Source organism: Camellia sinensis, unplaced genomic scaffold (assembly GCF_055761805.1).
Source record: "Camellia sinensis isolate YWXY unplaced genomic scaffold, ASM5576180v1 Unanchor4, whole genome shotgun sequence".
Classification (NCBI taxonomy): Eukaryota; Viridiplantae; Streptophyta; class Magnoliopsida; order Ericales; family Theaceae; genus Camellia; species Camellia sinensis.
The window spans coordinates 17,080,001-17,097,500 of NW_028129277.1; positions in this window are offsets into that span (position 1 = coordinate 17,080,001).

The window sequence follows — 17,500 nt, forward strand, 5'->3', positions numbered from 1 at the left end:
GCCACAGCCTCGGCCCGCAGGCCTTGCTACGGCGTCGCCCAACATGCAATGCCACGGCCTCGGCCCGCATGCCATGCCACGGCCTCGGCCCGCATGCCTTGCCACGGCGTCGCCCAACATGCCATGCCACGGCCTCGGCCCGCATGCCTTGCCACGGCCTCGGCCGCGCATGCCATGCCACCGCGTTGCCCGGCATGCCATGCCTTGGCCTCGGTCAACATGCCATGCCACGGCCTCGGCCTCGGCCCGCATGCCTTGCTACGGCGTCGCCCAACATGCAGTGCCACGGCCTCGGCCCGCATGCCATGCCACGGCCTCGGCCCGCATGCCTTGCCACGGCGTCGCCCAACATGCCATGCCACGGCCTCGGCCCGCATGCCTTGCCACGGCCTCGGCCGCGCATGCCATGCCACCGCGTTGCCCGGCATGCCATGCCTTGGCCTCGGTCAACATGCCATGCCACAGCCTCGGCCTCGGCCCGCATGCCTTGCTACGGCGTCGCCCAACATGCAGTGCCACGGCCTCGGCCCGCATGCCATGCCACGGCCTCGGCCCGCATGCCTTGCCACGCCGTCGCCCAACATGCCATGCCACGGCCTCGGCCCGCATGCCTTGCCACGGCCTCGGCCGCGCATGCCATGCCACCGCGTTGCCCGGCATGCCATGCCTTGGCCTCGGTCAACATGCCATGCCACGGCCTCGGCCTCGGCCCGCATTCCTTGCTACGGCGTCGCCCAACATGCAGTGCCACGGCCTCGGCCCGCATGCCATGCCACGGCCTCGGCCCGCATGCCTTGCCACGGCGTCGCCCAACATGCCATGCCACGGCCTCGGCTAGCATGCCATGCCACGGCCTCGGCCCGCATGCCTTGCCAAGGCGTTGCCCAACATGCCATGCCATGCCACGGCCTCGGCCCGCATGTCTTGCCAAGGCGTTGCCCAACATGCCATGCCACGGCCTCGGCCCGCATGCCTTGCCACGGCGTTGCCCAGCATGCCATGCCACCGCGTTGCCCGGCATGCCATGCCTTAGCCTTGGCCAGCATGGCATGCCACGGCCTCGGCCATCATGCCATGCCACGGCCTCGGCCCGCATGCCTTGCCACGGCGTTGCCCAACATGCCATGCCACGGCCTCGGCCCGCATGCCATGCCATGTCATGCCTTGGCCTTGGCCAGCATGACATGCCACGGCCTCGGCCCGCATGCCTTGCTACGGCGTCGCCCAACAAGCCATGCCACGGCCTCGGCCCGCATAACATGCCACGGCCTCGGACCGCATGCCTTGCTACGGCGTCGCCCAACATGCCATGCCACGGCCTCGGCCCGCATGACATGCCACGGCCTCGGCCATCATGCCATGCCACGGCCTCGGCCCGCATGCCTTGCCACGGCGTTGCCCAACATGCCATGCCACGGCCTCGGCCCGCATGCCATGCCATGCCACGGCCACGGCCCGCATGCCATGCCACGGCCACGGCCTCAGCCCGCATGCCTTGCTACGGCGTCGCCCAACATGCCATGCCACGGCCTCGGCCCGCATGCCGTGCCACGGCCTCGGCCCGCATGCCATGCCATGCCACGGCCCGCATGTCTTGCCACGGCGTTGCCAAACATGCCATGCCACGGCCTCGGCCCGCATGCCTTGCGACGGCGTCGCCCAACATGCCATGCCACGGCCACGGCCCGCATGCCATGCCACGGCCTCGGCCCGCATGCCATGCCACGGCCTCGGCCCGCATGCCTTGCTGCGGCGTTGCCCAACATGCCATGCCACGGCCTCGGCCCGCATGCCTTGCCACCGCGTTGCCCAGCATGCCATGCCACCGCGTTGCCCGGCGTGCCATGCCTTAGCCTTGGCCAACATGTCGAGCCACGGCCTCGGCCCGCATGCCATGCCATGCCACAGCCCGCATGTCTTGCCACGGCGTTGCCAAACATGCCATGCCACGGCCTCGGCCCGCATGACGTGCCACGGCCTCGGCCCGCATGCCGTGCCACGGCCTCGGCCCGCATGACATGCCACGGCCTCGGCCCGCATGCCTTGCCACGACGCCGCCCAACTTGCCATGCCACGGCCTCGGCCCGCATGCCATGCCACGGCCTCGGCCCGCATGACATGCCACGGCCTCGGCCCGCATGCCTTGCTACGGCGTCGCCCAACATGCCATGCCACGGCCTCGGCCCGCATGCCATGCCACGGCCTCGGCCCGCATGACATGCCACGGCCTCGGACCGCATGCCTTGCTACGGCGTCGCCCAACATGCCATGCCACGGCCTCGGCCCGCATGCCATGCCACGGCCTCGGCCCGCATGCCATGCCACGGCCTCGGCCCGCATGCCTTGCTGCGGCGTTGCCCAACATGCCATGCCACGGCCTCGGCCCGCATGCCTTGCCACCGCGTTGCCCAGCATGCCATGCCACCGCGTTGCCCGGCGTGCCATGCCTTAGCCTTGGCCAACATGTCGAGCCACGGCCTCGGCCCGCATGCCATGCCATGCCACGGCCCGCATGTCTTGCCACGGCGTGGCCAAACATGCCATGCCACGGCCTCGGCCCGCATGACGTGCCACGGCCTCGGCCCGCATGACATGCCACGGCCTCGGCCCGCATGCCTTGCTACGGCGTCGCCCAACATGCCTTGCCACGGCCTCGGCCCGCATGCCATGCCACGGCCTCGGCCCGCATGACATGCCACGGCCTCGGCCAGCATGCCTTGCCACGACGCCGCCCAACTTGCCATGCCACGGCCTCGGCCCGCATGCCATGCCACGGCCTCGGCCCGCATGACATGCCACGGCCTCGGCCCGCATGCCTTGCTACGGCGTCGCCCAACATGCCATGCCACGGCCTCGGCCCGCATGCCATGCCACGGCCTCGGCCCGCATGACATGCCACGGCCTCGGACCGCATGCCTTGCTACGGCGTCGCCCAACATGCCATGCCACGGCCTCGGCCCGCATGCCACGGCACGGCCTCGGCCCGCATGCCTTGCTACGGCGTCGCCCAACATGCCATGCCACGGCCTCGGCCCGCATGCCATGCCACGGCCTCGGCCCGCATGACATGCCACGGCCTCGGACCGCATGCCTTGCTACGGCGTCGCCCAACATGCCATGCCACGGCCTCGGCCCGCATGCCATGCCACGGCCTCGGCCCGCATGACATGCCACGGCCTCGGACCGCATGCCTTGCTACGGCGTCGCCCAACATGCCATGCCACGGCCTCGGCCCGCATGCCACGGCACGGCCTCGGCCCGCATGCCTTGCTACGGCGTCGCCCAACATGCCATGCCACGGCCTCGGCTCGCATGCCATGCCACGGCCTCGGCCCGCATGACATGCCACGGCCTCGGCCCGCATGCCTTGCGACGGCGTCGCCCAACATGCCTTGCCACGGCCTCGGCCCGCATGCCATGCCACGGCCTCGGCCCGCATGCCTTGCCACGACGTCGCCCAACTTGCCATGCCACGGCCTCGGCCCGCATGCCATGCCACGGCCTCGGCGCGCATGACATGCCACGGCCTCGGCCCGCATGCCATGCTACGGCGTCGCCCAACATGCCATGCCACGGCCTCGGCCCGCATGCCATGCCACGGCCTCGGCCCGCATGCCATGCCACGGCCTCGGCCCGCATGACAGGCCACGGCCTCGGACCGCATGCCTTGCTACGGCGTCGCCCAACATGCCATGCCACGGCCTCGGCCCGCATGCCATGCCACGGCCTCGGCCCGCATGCCACGGCACGGCCTCGGCCCGCATGCCTTGCTACGGCGTCGCCCAACATGCCATGCCACGGCCTCGGCCCGCATGCCATGCCACGGCCTCGGCCCGCATGACATGCCACGGCCTCGGACCGCATGCCTTGCTACGGCGTCGCCCAACATGCCATGCCACAGCCTCGGCCCGCATGCCGTGCCACGGCCTCGGCCTCGGCCCGCATGCCTTGCTACGACGTTGGCCAACATGCCATGCCACGGCCCCGGCCCGCATGCCATGCCACCGCGTTGCCCGGCGTGCCATGCCTTAGCCTTGGCCAACATGTCGTGCCACGGCCTCGGCCCGCATGCCATGCCATGCCACGGCCCTCATGTCTTGCCACGGCGTTGCCAAACATGCCATGCCACGGCCTCGGCCCGCATGCCTTGCTACGGCGTCGCCCAACATGCCATGACATGCCACGGCCTCGGCCCGCATGCCTTGCTACGGCGTCGCCCAACATGCCATGCCACGGCCTCGGCCCGCATGCCATGCCACGGCCTCGGCCCGCATGCCTTGCGACGGCGTCGCCCAACATGCCATGCCACGGCCTCTGCCCGCATGCCATGCCACGGCCTCGGCCCGCGTGACATGCCACGGCCTCGGCCCGCATGCCTTGCCACGACGTCGCCCAACTTGCCATGCCACGGCCTCGGCCCGCATGCCATGCCACGGCCTCGGCTCGCATGACATGCCACGGCCTCGGCCCGCATGCCTTGCTACGGCGTCGCCCAACATGCCATGCCACGGCCTCGGCCCGCATGCCATGCCATGGCCTCGGCCCGCATGACATGCCACGGCCTCGGACCGCATGCCTTGCTACGGCGTCGCCCAACATGCCATGCCACGGCCCCGGCCCGCATGCCTTGCCACCGCGTTGCCCGGCGTGCCATGCCACCGCGTTGCCCGGCGTGCCATGCCTTAGCCTTGGCCAACATGTCGTGCCACGGCCTCGGCCCGCATGCCATGCCATGCCACGGCCCGCATGTCTTGCCACGGCGTTGCCAAACATGCCATGCCACGGCCTCGGCCCGCATGCCTTGCCACGGCCTCGGCCAACATGCCATGCCACGGCCTCGGCCCGCATGCCATGCCACGGCCTCGGCCCGCATGACATGCCACGGCCTCGGCCCGCATGCCTTGCTACGGCGTCGCCCAACATGCCATGCCACGGCCTCGGCCCGCATGCCATGCCACGGCCTCGGCCCGCATGCCCTTCTACGGCGTTGCCCAACATGCCATGCCACGGCCTCGGCCCGCATGCCTTGCCACCGCGTTGCCCAGCATGCCATGCCACCGCGTTGCCCGGCGTGCCATGCCTTAGCCTTGGCCAACATGTCGTGCCACGGCCTCGGCCCGCATGCCATGCCACGGCCTCGGCCCGCATGTCTTGCCACGGCGTTGCCCAACATGCCATGCCACGGCCTCGGCCCCCATGCCTTGCCACCGCGCTGCCCAGCATGCCAATGCACCGCGTTGCCCGGCGTGCCATGCCTTAGCCTTGGCGAACATGCCACGCCACGGCCTCGGCCCGCATGGCTTGCCAGGGCGTTGCCCAACATGCCATGCCACGGCCTCGGCCCGCATGTCTTGCCACGGCGTTGCCCAACATGCCATGCCATGCCACGCCACGGCCTCGGCCCGCATGCCATGCCACGGCCTCGGCCCGCATGCCATGCCATGCCACGGCCTCGGCCCGCATGCCATGCCACGGCCTCGGCCAGCATGCCATGCCAAGGCCTCGGCCCGCATGCCTTGCCACGGCGTTGCCCAGCATGCCATGCCACCGCGTTGCCCAGCGGGCCGTGCCGCGGCCTCGGCCCGCATGCCTTGCGACTGCCTTGGCCAGCGTGCCATGCCACAGCGTGCCATGCCTTAGCCTTGGCCTACATGCCATGCCACTGCCTTGGCCAGCATGTCGTGCCACCGCCACGGCCAGCATGCCATGCCGGTCCGTTGCCCAGCATGCCACGGCCGTGGCGGCATGGCAAGCCACGGCCTCGGCCAGCATGCCATGCCACGGCCTCGGCCAGCATGCCATGGCACTGTCTTGGTCAGCATGCCATGCCATGGCACCGCCTTGTCCAGCACGCCGTGCCGCAGCGTTGGCCAGCATGCCTTGGCCGGCATGCCATGCCAATGCCTTGGGCCAACATGGCGTGCCACGGGCTGGGCCATGCCGGTCCGTTGCCCGGCATGCCACGGCCGTGGCGGCATGGCAAGCCACGGCCTCGGCCAGCATGCCATGCCCCGGCCTCGCCCAGCATGCCATGGCACGGTCTTGGTCAGCATGCCATGCCATGGCACCGCCTTGTGCAGCGTTGGCCAGCATGCCTTGGCCGGCATGCCATGCCAATGCCTTGGGCCAACATGGCGTGCCACGGGCTGGGCGAGCACGGCATGCCACGGGCTGGGCGAGCATGCCACGCCACGGCCTTGGCTAGCAGCAAGGCATGCCACGGCCTCGGCGAGCATGCCATGCCATGCCAAGGCCAAGGCCAAAGCCAAGGCCAAGGCAGTGGGCAAGGCCAAGTCCCTGTGCAAGGCATGGCCAAGGCCAAGGCAAAGGCCAAGGCCGCGGGCAAAGGCCAAGGCCAAGGCCAAGGCCATGGCGTGCCACCGCCTCGATCGATCTTTTTGAACATGATTCTTTTATAATCTTACCCAAACCGTGCAACACAATTAAAAATGCACTACAATCAATTTTAAATGTCATTCCCTATTTTTTTGCAATTTTTCTGGAGCTTTTCGAATTTTTAAAGCCCTTATTTGGCATAAAAAAATCAAAATAAAATAAAAAAAATGAAAAAAATAATTTAATAATTTCTATAATTACTAGTGAATCATCCTTTAATTATGGGAATTTTTCCATAATTTTTTGACTATTTTTATTAATTTTTATTATTTTTTAAGTATTAATATCGAAATAAATTAAAATAAAATATTTTCTGTAAAAAAATATTTTTTTTAATTTTTTTTATGGTGTATTAAATTATTTCCTACAACTTTCATGTTGAAAGTTTTGGCAAAAAACCATTACTTTTTAAAAAAACCCCATTATGACTCCTCGAACATGCTTGATGTTTCCTCCTGCCAGATTGAAAAGGGCTTAACAGGCTATTATAAGGGGGGGGCACCTCCCTTGCCCAGGGCAAGGCAGTGGCAGGTACGCCCCATGTTGGGCGCGGCCTGGGCTGCGGCCTTGGGTTACATGCACTGCGGCTCGACCGCGGCCTGGGCTGCGGCCTGGGGCGGCTCGGCCGCGGCCTTGGGCGGCCTGGACCGCGGCCTTGGGCGGCCTTGCGCGGCCTGGGCGCGGCCTTGGGCGGCCTGGGCGCGGCCTTGCGCGGCCTGGGCGCGGCCTTGCGCGGCCTGGGCGCGGCCTTGGGCAGCATGGCGTGGCATGCGCGCGGGCGTGGGCGGCCTGGCATGCGCGCGGCATGGGCAGCACGGCATGGCATGCGCACGGCCTGGGCGGCCTGGCATGCAGCCGGCCTGGCATGCCCGCGGCGTGGGCAGCACGGCATGGCATGCGCACGGCCTGGGCGGCCTGGCATGCAGCCGGCCTGGCATGCCCGCGGCGTGGGCAGCACGGCATGGCATGCGCACGGCCTGGGCGGCCTGGCATGCAGCCGGCCTGGGCAGCACGGCATGGCATGCGCACGGCCTGGGCGGCCTGGCATGCCCGCGGCGTGGGCAGCGTGGCCTGTGCGAATACCGCGCGCGTGGTCTTTTGACCACGGTGCGCGTGTTGCGCGCATGGTCGCGCACGCCTTTGCACGCCTTCGCACGCAACGCACGTCTAGTGATAAGAACCGCAGCCAAGGCAGCCCAGCCAAAGCCAGCAGCATGCCAAGCCAAGGCCAAGGCCAGCAGCATGCCATGCCACGGCCAAGGCAGCCCAGCCAAAGCCAGCAGCATGCCATGCCAAGGCCTAGGCCAGCAGCATGCCATGCCACGGCCAAGGCAGGCCAGCCAAAGCCAGCAGCATGCCATGCCAAGGCCAAGGCCAGCAGCATGCCATGCCACGGCCAAGGCAGCCCAGCCAAAGCCAGCAGCATGCCATGCCAAGGCCTAGGCCAGCAGCATGCCATGCCACGGCCAAGGCAGGCAAGCCAAAGCCAGCAGCATGCCATGCCAAGGCCATGGCCAGCAGCATGCCATGCCACGGCCAAGGCAGCCCAGCCAAAGCCAGCAGCATGCCATGCCAAGGCCAAGGCCAGCAGCATGCCATGCCACGGCCAAGGCAGCCCAGCCAAAGCCAGCAGCATGCCATGCCAAGGCCTAGGCCAGCAGCATGCCATGCCACGGCCAAGGCAGGCCAGCCAAAGCCAGCAGCATGCCATGCCAAGGCCAAGGCCAGCAGCATGCCATGCCACGGCCAAGGCAGCCCACCCAAAGCCAGCAGCATGCCATGCCAAGGCCTAGGCCAGCAGCATGCCATGCCACGGCCAAGGCAGGCCAGCCAAAGCCAGCAGCATGCCATGCCAAGGCCTAGGCCACCAGCATGCCATGCCACGGCCAAGGCAGCCCAGCCAAAGCCAGCAGCATGCCATGCCAAGGCCAAGGCCAGCAGCATGCCATGCCACGGCCAAGGCAGCCCAGCCAAAGCCAGCAGCATGCCATGCCAAGGCCTAGGCCAGCAGCATGCCATGCCACGGCCAAGGCAGGCAAGCCAAAGCCAGCAGCATGCCATGCCACGGCCAAGGCAGCCCAGCCAAAGCCAGCAGCATGCCATGCCAAGGCCAAGGCCAGCAGCATGCCATGCCACGGCCAAGGCAGCCCAGCCAAAGCCAGCAGCATGCCATGCCAAGGCCTAGGCCAGCAGCATGCCATGCCACGGCCAAGGCAGGCCAGCCAAAGCCAGCAGCATGCCATGCCAAGGCCAAGGCCAGCAGCATGCCATGCCACGGCCAAGGCAGCCCACCCAAAGCCAGCAGGATGCCATGCCAAGGCCTAGGCCAGCAGCATGCCATGCCACGGCCAAGGCAGGCCAGCCAAAGCCAGCAGCATGCCATGCCAAGGCCAAGGCCAGCAGCATGCCATGCCACGGCCTAGGCCAGCAGCATGCCATGCCACGGCCAAGGCAGCCCAGCCAAAGCCAGCAGCATGCCATGCCAAGGCCTAGGCCAGCAGCATGCCATGCCACGGCCAAGGCAGCCCAGCCAAAGCCAGCAGCATGCCATGCCAAGGCCAAGGCCAGCAGCATGCCATGCCACGGCCAAGGCAGGCCAGCCAAAGCCAGCAGCATGCCATGCCAAGGCCAAGGCCAGCAGCATGCCATGCCACGGCCAAGGCAGCCCAACCAAAGCCAGCAGCATGCCATGCCAAGGCCTAGGCCAGCAGCATGCCATGCCACGGCCAAGGCAGGCCAGCCAAAGCCAGCAGCATGCCATGCCAAGGCCTAGGCCACCAGCATGCCATGCCACGGCCAAGGCAGCCCCGCCAAAGCCAGCAGCATGCCATGCCAAGGCCAAGGCCAGCAGCATGCCATGCCACGGCCAAGGCAGCCCAGCCAAAGCCAGCAGCATGCCATGCCAAGGCCTAGGCCAGCAGCATGCCATGCCACGGCCAAGGCAGGCCAGCCAAAGCCAGCAACATGCCATGCCAAGGCCTAGGCCAGCAGCATGCCATGCCACGGCCAAGGCAGCCCAGCCAAAGCCAGCAGCATGCCATATCACGGCCAAAGGCAGCAGCATGCCATGCCACGGCCAAGGCAGCCCAGCCAAAGCCAGCAGCATGCCATGCCATGGCCTAGGCCAGCAGCATGCCATGCCACGGCCAAGGCAGGCCAGCCAAAGCCAGCAGCATGCCATGCCAAGGCCAAGGCCAGCAGCATGCCATGCCACGGCCAAGGCAGGCCAGCCAAAGCCAGCAGCATGCCATGCCAAGGCCTAGGCCAGCAGCATGCCATGGCACGGCCAAGGCAGCCCAGCCAAAGCCAGCAGCATGCCATATCAAGGCCAAGGCCAGCAGCATGCCATGCCACGGCCAAGGCAGCCCAGCCAAAGCCAGCAGCATGCCATGCCATGGCCTAGGCCAGCAGCATGCCATGCCACGGCCAAGGCAGGCCAGCCAAAGCCAGCAGCATGCCATGCCAAGGCCTAGGCCAGCAGCATGCCATGCCACGGCCAAAACAGGCCAGCCAAAGCCAGCAGCATGCCATGCCAAGGCCTAGGCCAGCAGCATGCCATGCCACGGCCAAGGCAGGCCAGCCAAAGCCAGCAGCATGCCATGCCAAGGCCAAGGCCAGCAGCATGCCATGCCACGGCCTAGGCCAGCAGCATGCCATGCCACGGCCAAGGCAGCCCAGCCAAAGCCAGCAGCATGCCATGCCAAGGCCTAGGCCAGCAGCATGCCATGCCACGGCCAAGGCAGCCCAGCCAAAGCCAGCAGCATGCCATGCCAAGGCCAAGGCCAGCAGCATGCCATGCCACGGCCAAGGCAGCCCAGCCAAAGCCAGCAGCATGCCATGCCAAGGCCAAGGCCAGCAGCATGCCATGCCACGGCCAAGGCAGCCCAGCCAAAGCCAGCAGCATGCCATGCCAAGGCCTAGGCCAGCAGCATGCCATGCCACGGCCAAGGCAGGCCAGCCAAAGCCAACAGCATGGCATGCCAAGGCCAAGGCCAGCAGCATGCCATGCCACGGCCAAGGCAGCCCAGCCAAAGCCAGCAGCATGCCATGCCAAGGCCTAGGCCAGCAGCATGCCATGCCACGGCCAAGGCAGGCCAGCCAAAGCGAGCAGCATGCCATGCCAAGGCCTAGGCCAGCAGCATGCCATGCCACGGCCAAGGCAGCCCAACCAAAGCCAGCAGCATGCCATGCCAAGGCTTAGGCCAGCAGCATGCCATGCCACGGCCAAGGCAGGCCAGCCAAAGCCAGCAGCATGCCATGCCAAGGCCTAGGCCACCAGCATGCCATGCCACGGCCAAGGCAGCCCAGCCAAAGCCAGCAGCATGCCATGCCAAGGCCAAGGCCAGCAGCATGCCATGCCACGGCCAAGGCAGCCCAGCCAAAGCCAGCAGCATGCCATGCCAAGGCCTAGGCCAGCAGCATGCCATGCCACGGCCAACGCAGGCCAGCCAAAGCCAGCAGCATGCCATGCCAAGGCCTAGGCCAGCAGCATGCCATGCCACGGCCATGGCAGCCCAGCCAAAGCCAGCAGCATGCCATATCAAGGCCAAGGGCAGCAGCATGCCATGCCACGGCCAAGGCAGCCCAGCCAAAGCCAGCAGCATGCCATGCCATGGCCTAGGCCAGCAGCATGCCATGCCACGGCCAAGGCAGGCCAGCCAAAGCCAGCAGCATGCCATGCCAAGGCCAAGGCCAGCAGCATGCCATGCCACGGCCAAGGCAGCCCAGCCAAAGCCAGCAGCATGCCATGCCAAGGCCTAGGCCAGCAGCATGCCATGCCACGGCCAAGGCAGCCCAGCCAAAGCCAACAGCATGCCATATCAAGGCCAAGGCCAGCAGCATGCCATGCCACGGCCAAGGCAGCCCAGCCAAAGCCAGCAGCATGCCATGCCATGCCTAGGCCAGCAGCATGCCATGCCACGGCCAAGGCAGGCCAGCCAAAGCCAGCAGCATGCCATGCCAAGGCCTAGGCCAGCAGCATGCCATGCCACGGCCAAGGCAGGCCAGCCAAAGCCAGCAGCATGCCATGCCAAGGCCTAGGCCAGCAGCATGCCATGCCACGGCCAAGGCAGGCCAGCCAAAGCCAGCAGCATGCCATGCCAAGGCCAAGGCCAGCAGCATGCCATGCCACGGCCTAGGCCAGCAGCATGCCATGCCACGGCCAAGGCAGCCCAGCCAAAGCCAGCAGCATGCCATGCCAAGGCCTAGGCCAGCAGCATGCCATGCCACGGCCAAGGCAGCCCAGCCAAAGCCAGCAGCATGCCATGCCAAGGCCAAGGCCAGCAGCATGCCATGCCACGGCCAAGGCAGCCCAGCCAAAGCCAGCAGCATGCCATGCCAAGGCCAAGGCCAGCAGCATGCCATGCCACGGCCAAGGCAGCCCAGCCAAAGCCAGCAGCATGCCATGCCAAGGCCTAGGCCAGCAGCATGCCATGCCACGGCCAAGGCAGGCCAGCCAAAGCCAACAGCATGGCATGCCAAGGCCAAGGCCAGCAGCATGCCATGCCACGGCCAAGGCAGCCCAGCCAAAGCCAGCAGCATGCCATGCCAAGGCCTAGGCCAGCAGCATGCCATGCCACGGCCAAGGCAGGCCAGCCAAAGCGAGCAGCATGCCATGCCAAGGCCTAGGCCAGCAGCATGCCATGCCACGGCCAAGGCAGCCCAACCAAAGCCAGCAGCATGCCATGCCAAGGCTTAGGCCAGCAGCATGCCATGCCACGGCCAAGGCAGGCCAGCCAAAGCCAGCAGCATGCCATGCCAAGGCCTAGGCCACCAGCATGCCATGCCACGGCCAAGGCAGCCCAGCCAAAGCCAGCAGCATGCCATGCCAAGGCCAAGGCCAGCAGCATGCCATGCCACGGCCAAGGCAGCCCAGCCAAAGCCAGCAGCATGCCATGCCAAGGCCTAGGCCAGCAGCATGCCATGCCACGGCCAACGCAGGCCAGCCAAAGCCAGCAGCATGCCATGCCAAGGCCTAGGCCAGCAGCATGCCATGCCACGGCCATGGCAGCCCAGCCAAAGCCAGCAGCATGCCATATCAAGGCCAAGGGCAGCAGCATGCCATGCCACGGCCAAGGCAGCCCAGCCAAAGCCAGCAGCATGCCATGCCATGGCCTAGGCCAGCAGCATGCCATGCCACGGCCAAGGCAGGCCAGCCAAAGCCAGCAGCATGCCATGCCAAGGCCAAGGCCAGCAGCATGCCATGCCACGGCCAAGGCAGCCCAGCCAAAGCCAGCAGCATGCCATGCCAAGGCCTAGGCCAGCAGCATGCCATGCCACGGCCAAGGCAGCCCAGCCAAAGCCAGCAGCATGCCATATCAAGGCCAAGGCCAGCAGCATGCCATGCCACGGCCAAGGCAGCCCAGCCAAAGCCAGCAGCATGCCATGCCATGCCTAGGCCAGCAGCATGCCATGCCACGGCCAAGGCAGGCCAGCCAAAGCCAGCAGCATGCCATGCCAAGGCCTAGGCCAGCAGCATGCCATGCCACGGCCAAGGCAGGCCAGCCAAAGCCAGCAGCATGCCATGCCAAGGCCAAGGCCAGCAGCATGCCATGCCACGGCCAAGGCAGGCCTGCCAAAGCCAGCAGCATGCCATGCCAAGGCCAAGGCCAGCAGCATGCCATGCCAAGGCCAAGGCCAGCAGCATGCCATGCCACGGCCAAGGCTGCCAGCCAAAGCCAGCAGCATGCCATGCCAAGGCCTAGGCCAGCAGCATACCATGCCAAGGCCTAGGCCAGCAGCATGCCATGCCACGGCCAAGGCAGCCCAGCCAAAGCCAGCAGCATGCCATGCCAAGGCCTAGGCCAGCAGCATGCCATGCCACGGCCAAGGCAGGCCAGCCAAAGCCAGCAGCATGCCATGCCAAGGCCAAGGCCAGCAGCATGCCATGCCACGGCCAAGGCAGCCCAGCCAAAGCCAGCAGCATGCCATGCCAAGGCCTAGGCCAGCAGCATGCCATGCCACGGCCAAGGCAGCCCAGCCAAAGCCAGCAGCATGCCATATCAAGGCCAAGGCCAGCAGCATGCCATGCCACGGCCAAGGCAGCCCAGCCAAAGCCAGCAGCATGCCATGCCATGCCTAGGCCAGCAGCATGCCATGCCACGGCCAAGGCAGGCCAGCCAAAGCCAGCAGCATGCCATGCCAAGGCCTAGGCCAGCAGCATGCCATGCCACGGCCAAGGCAGGCCAGCCAAAGCCAGCAGCATGCCATGCCAAGGCCAAGGCCAGCAGCATGCCATGCCACGGCCAAGGCAGGCCTGCCAAAGCCAGCAGCATGCCATGCCAAGGCCAAGGCCAGCAGCATGCCATGCCAAGGCCAAGGCCAGCAGCATGCCATGCCACGGCCAAGGCTGCCAGCCAAAGCCAGCAGCATGCCATGCCAAGGCCTAGGCCAGCAGCATACCATGCCAAGGCCTAGGCCAGCAGCATGCCATGCCACGGCCAAGGCAGCCCAGCCAAAGCCAGCAGCATGCCATGCCAAGGCCTAGGCCAGCAGCATGCCATGCCACGGCCAAGGCAGCCCAGCCAAAGCCAGCAGCATGCCATGCCAAGGCCAAGGCCAGCAGCATGCCATGCCACGGCCAAGGCAGCCCAGCCAAAGCCAGCAGCATGCCATGCCAAGGCCAAGGCCAGCAGCATGCCATGCCACGGCCAAGGCAGCCCAGCCAAAGCCAGCAGCATGCCATGCCAAGGCCTAGGCCAGCAGCATGCCATGCCACGGCCAAGGCAGGCCAGCCAAAGCCAACAGCATGGCATGCCAAGGCCAAGGCCAGCAGCATGCCATGCCACGGCCAAGGCAGCCCAGCCAAAGCCAGCAGCATGCCATGCCAAGGCCTAGGCCAGCAGCATGCCATGCCACGGCCAAGGCAGGCCAGCCAAAGCGAGCAGCATGCCATGCCAAGGCCAAGGCCAGCAGCATGCCATGCCACGGCCAAGGCAGCCCAACCAAAGCCAGCAGCATGCCATGCCAAGGCTTAGGCCAGCAGCATGCCATGCCACGGCCAAGGCAGGCCAGCCAAAGCCAGCAGCATGCCATGCCAAGGCCTAGGCCACCAGCATGCCATGCCACGGCCAAGGCAGCCCAGCCAAAGCCAGCAGCATGCCATGCCAAGGCCAAGGCCAGCAGCATGCCATGCCACGGCCAAGGCAGCCCAGCCAAAGCCAGCAGCATGCCATGCGAAGGCCTAGGCCAGCAGCATGCCATGCGAAGGCCTAGGCCAGCAGCATGCCATGCCACGGCCAACGCAGGCCAGCCAAAGCCAGCAGCATGCCATGCCAAGGCCTAGGCCAGCAGCATGCCATGCCACGGCCAAGGCAGCCCAGCCAAAGCCAGCAGCATGCCATATCAAGGCCAAGGGCAGCAGCATGCCATGCCACGGCCAAGGCAGCCCAGCCAAAGCCAGCAGCATGCCATGCCATGGCCTAGGCCAGCAGCATGCCATGCCACGGCCAAGGCAGGCCAGCCAAAGCCAGCAGCATGCCATGCCAAGGCCAAGGCAGCCCAGCCAAAGCCAGCAGCATGCCATGCCAAGGCCTAGGCCAGCAGCATGCCATGCCACGGCCAAGGCAGCCCAGCCAAAGCCAGCAGCATGCCATATCAAGGCCAAGGCCAGCAGCATGCCATGCCACGGCCAAGGCAGCCCAGCCAAAGCCAGCAGCATGCCATGCCATGCCTAGGCCAGCAGCATGCCATGCCACGGCCAAGGCAGGCCAGCCAAAGCCAGCAGCATGCCATGCCAAGGCCTAGGCCAGCAGCATGCCATGCCACGGCCAAGGCAGGCCAGCCAAAGCCAGCAGCATGCCATGCCAAGGCCAAGGCCAGCAGCATGCCATGCCACGGCCAAGGCAGGCCAGCCAAAGCCAGCAGCATGCCATGCCAAGGCCAAGGCCAGCAGCATGCCATGCCACGGCCAAGGCTGCCAGCCAAAGCCAGCAGCATGCCATGCCAAGGCCTAGGCCAGCAGCATGCCATGCCACGGCCAAGGCAGCCCAGCCAAAGCCAGCAGCATGCCATGCCAAGGCCTAGGCCAGCAGCATGCCATGCCACGGCCAAGGCAGCCCAGCCAAAGCCAGCAGCATGCCATGCCACGGCCAAGGCAGCCCAGCCAAAGCCAGCAGCATGCCATGCCACGGCCAAGGCAGCCCAGCCAAAGCCAGCAGCATGCCATGCCAAGGCCAAGGCCAAGGCCAGCAGCATGCCATGCCATGCCACGGCCAAGGCCAAGGCCGAGGCAGCCCATCCGAAGCCAGCAACATTCCATGGCAAGGCCAACGCAGCCCAGCCAAAGCCGGCGGCATGCCATGCCAAGGCCAAGGCCAGCCGCATGTCTTGCCACGGCCTTGTCCCGCAGCGTGGCGTGCCTTGGCCTTGGGCTAGAACATCGCATGCCACGCCCTTGGCAAGCAATCCTGTCCCTCGTGTAATTGCCATTTGGTTTGGCTTTGACTTACGTATATGTTGCCCTGCGAAATGCTTGTCCCTCGGGTAATAGCCGGTTTGGTTGCCTTTGACTTGCGAACACGTTGCTAGTGCTTTCCCCAGTGGAAGCTTGTTGGGAAAAGTATGTCCCTCGGAAGTTGCCTGTTGCGTTTGTTATTTGCATTCGAGCTATCCGATGCTTGCTGGGTTTCTCTAAGAGTTTTTGCACGTTCGTCGGGCTTTTTAATTATTTATTTACTCATAAAAATTATAATAAAATAAATTAAAAATAAAAAAATAATTAAAAAAATTACTATAATTACTAGTGCCTCATCTTATAATTGTTGGAATTTTTCTAGAATTTTTTGAGTATTTTTAGTAATTTTTATTATTTTTTAAGTATTAAAATTGAAATAAATTAAAATAAAATATTCCGGTGGCCAAATATTTTTTTATAATTTTTTTTATGGTGTATTAAATTATTTCATACAACTTTCATGTTGAAAGTTTTGGCAAAAAACCATTACTTTTTAAAAAAACCCCATTATGACTCCTCGAACATGCTTGATGTTTCCTCCTGCCAGATTGAAAAGGGCTTAACAGGCTATTATAAGGGGGGGGCACCTCCCTTAAGGCTGGCCAGCATGGCCAGGCCACAGGCCACGCCTATGCCTAGGCGGGCGCTTGGCACATGCCATCGCTTGGCTTGTGGCATTGGCTTGTGGCATCGAAACTACATAGCCAAGCACGGGATGCGTCGAGTGGCGGCCCGCGGCGGTGGCGGTGGCACGTTGGCCTAGGGCAGCATGCCATGCCACAGCCTTGGCCAGCAACATGGCATGCCAAAGCCTTGGCCAGCAGCATGCCATGCCCTGGCCTTGGCAAGCATGTCATGCCACGGCCTTGGCCAGCAGCATGCCATGCCACGACCTTGGCCAGCAGCATGCCATGCCCCGGCCTTGGCCAGCATGTCATGCCACGGCCTTGGCCAGCAGCATGCCATGCCACAGCCTTGGCCAGCAGCATGCCATGCCACAGCCTTGGCCAGCAACATGGCATGCCAAAGCCTTGGCCAGCAGCACGCCATGCCCCGGCCTTGGCAACCTTGCCAAGCCACGGCCATGGCCAGCAGCGTGCTATGCCCCGGCCTTGGCCAGCAGCGTGCCATGCCACGACCTTGGCCAGCAGCTTGCCATGCCCCGGCCTTGGCCAGCATGTCATGCCACGGCCTTGGCCAGCAGCATGCCATGCCACGGCCTTGGCCAGCAACATGGCATGCCGCGGCCTTGGCCGGCAGCATGCCATGCCGCGGCCTTGGCCGGCAGCATGGCAAGCCCAAGCCTTGGTCAGCAGCAGCATGCCATGCCAACGCCTTGGCCAGCAGCATGCCTTGCCACGGCCTCGGCCATCAGCATGCCTTGCCACGGCCTCGGCCATCAGCATGCCTTGCCACGGCCTCGGCCATCAGCATGCCTTGCCACGGCCTTGTCCAGCAGCATGGCATGCCCGGCCTTGGCCAGCAGCATGTCATGCCACGGCCTTGGCAAGCATGCCAAGCCACGGCCTTGGCAAGCATGCCATGTCCCTCGGGTAATTGTACAAGTTGCCTTGCGAAATGCATGTCCCTCGGTTAAATTGCCATTTGGTTGGCTTTGGCGTGCGAACGAGTTGCCTGTGCTTTCCTTGT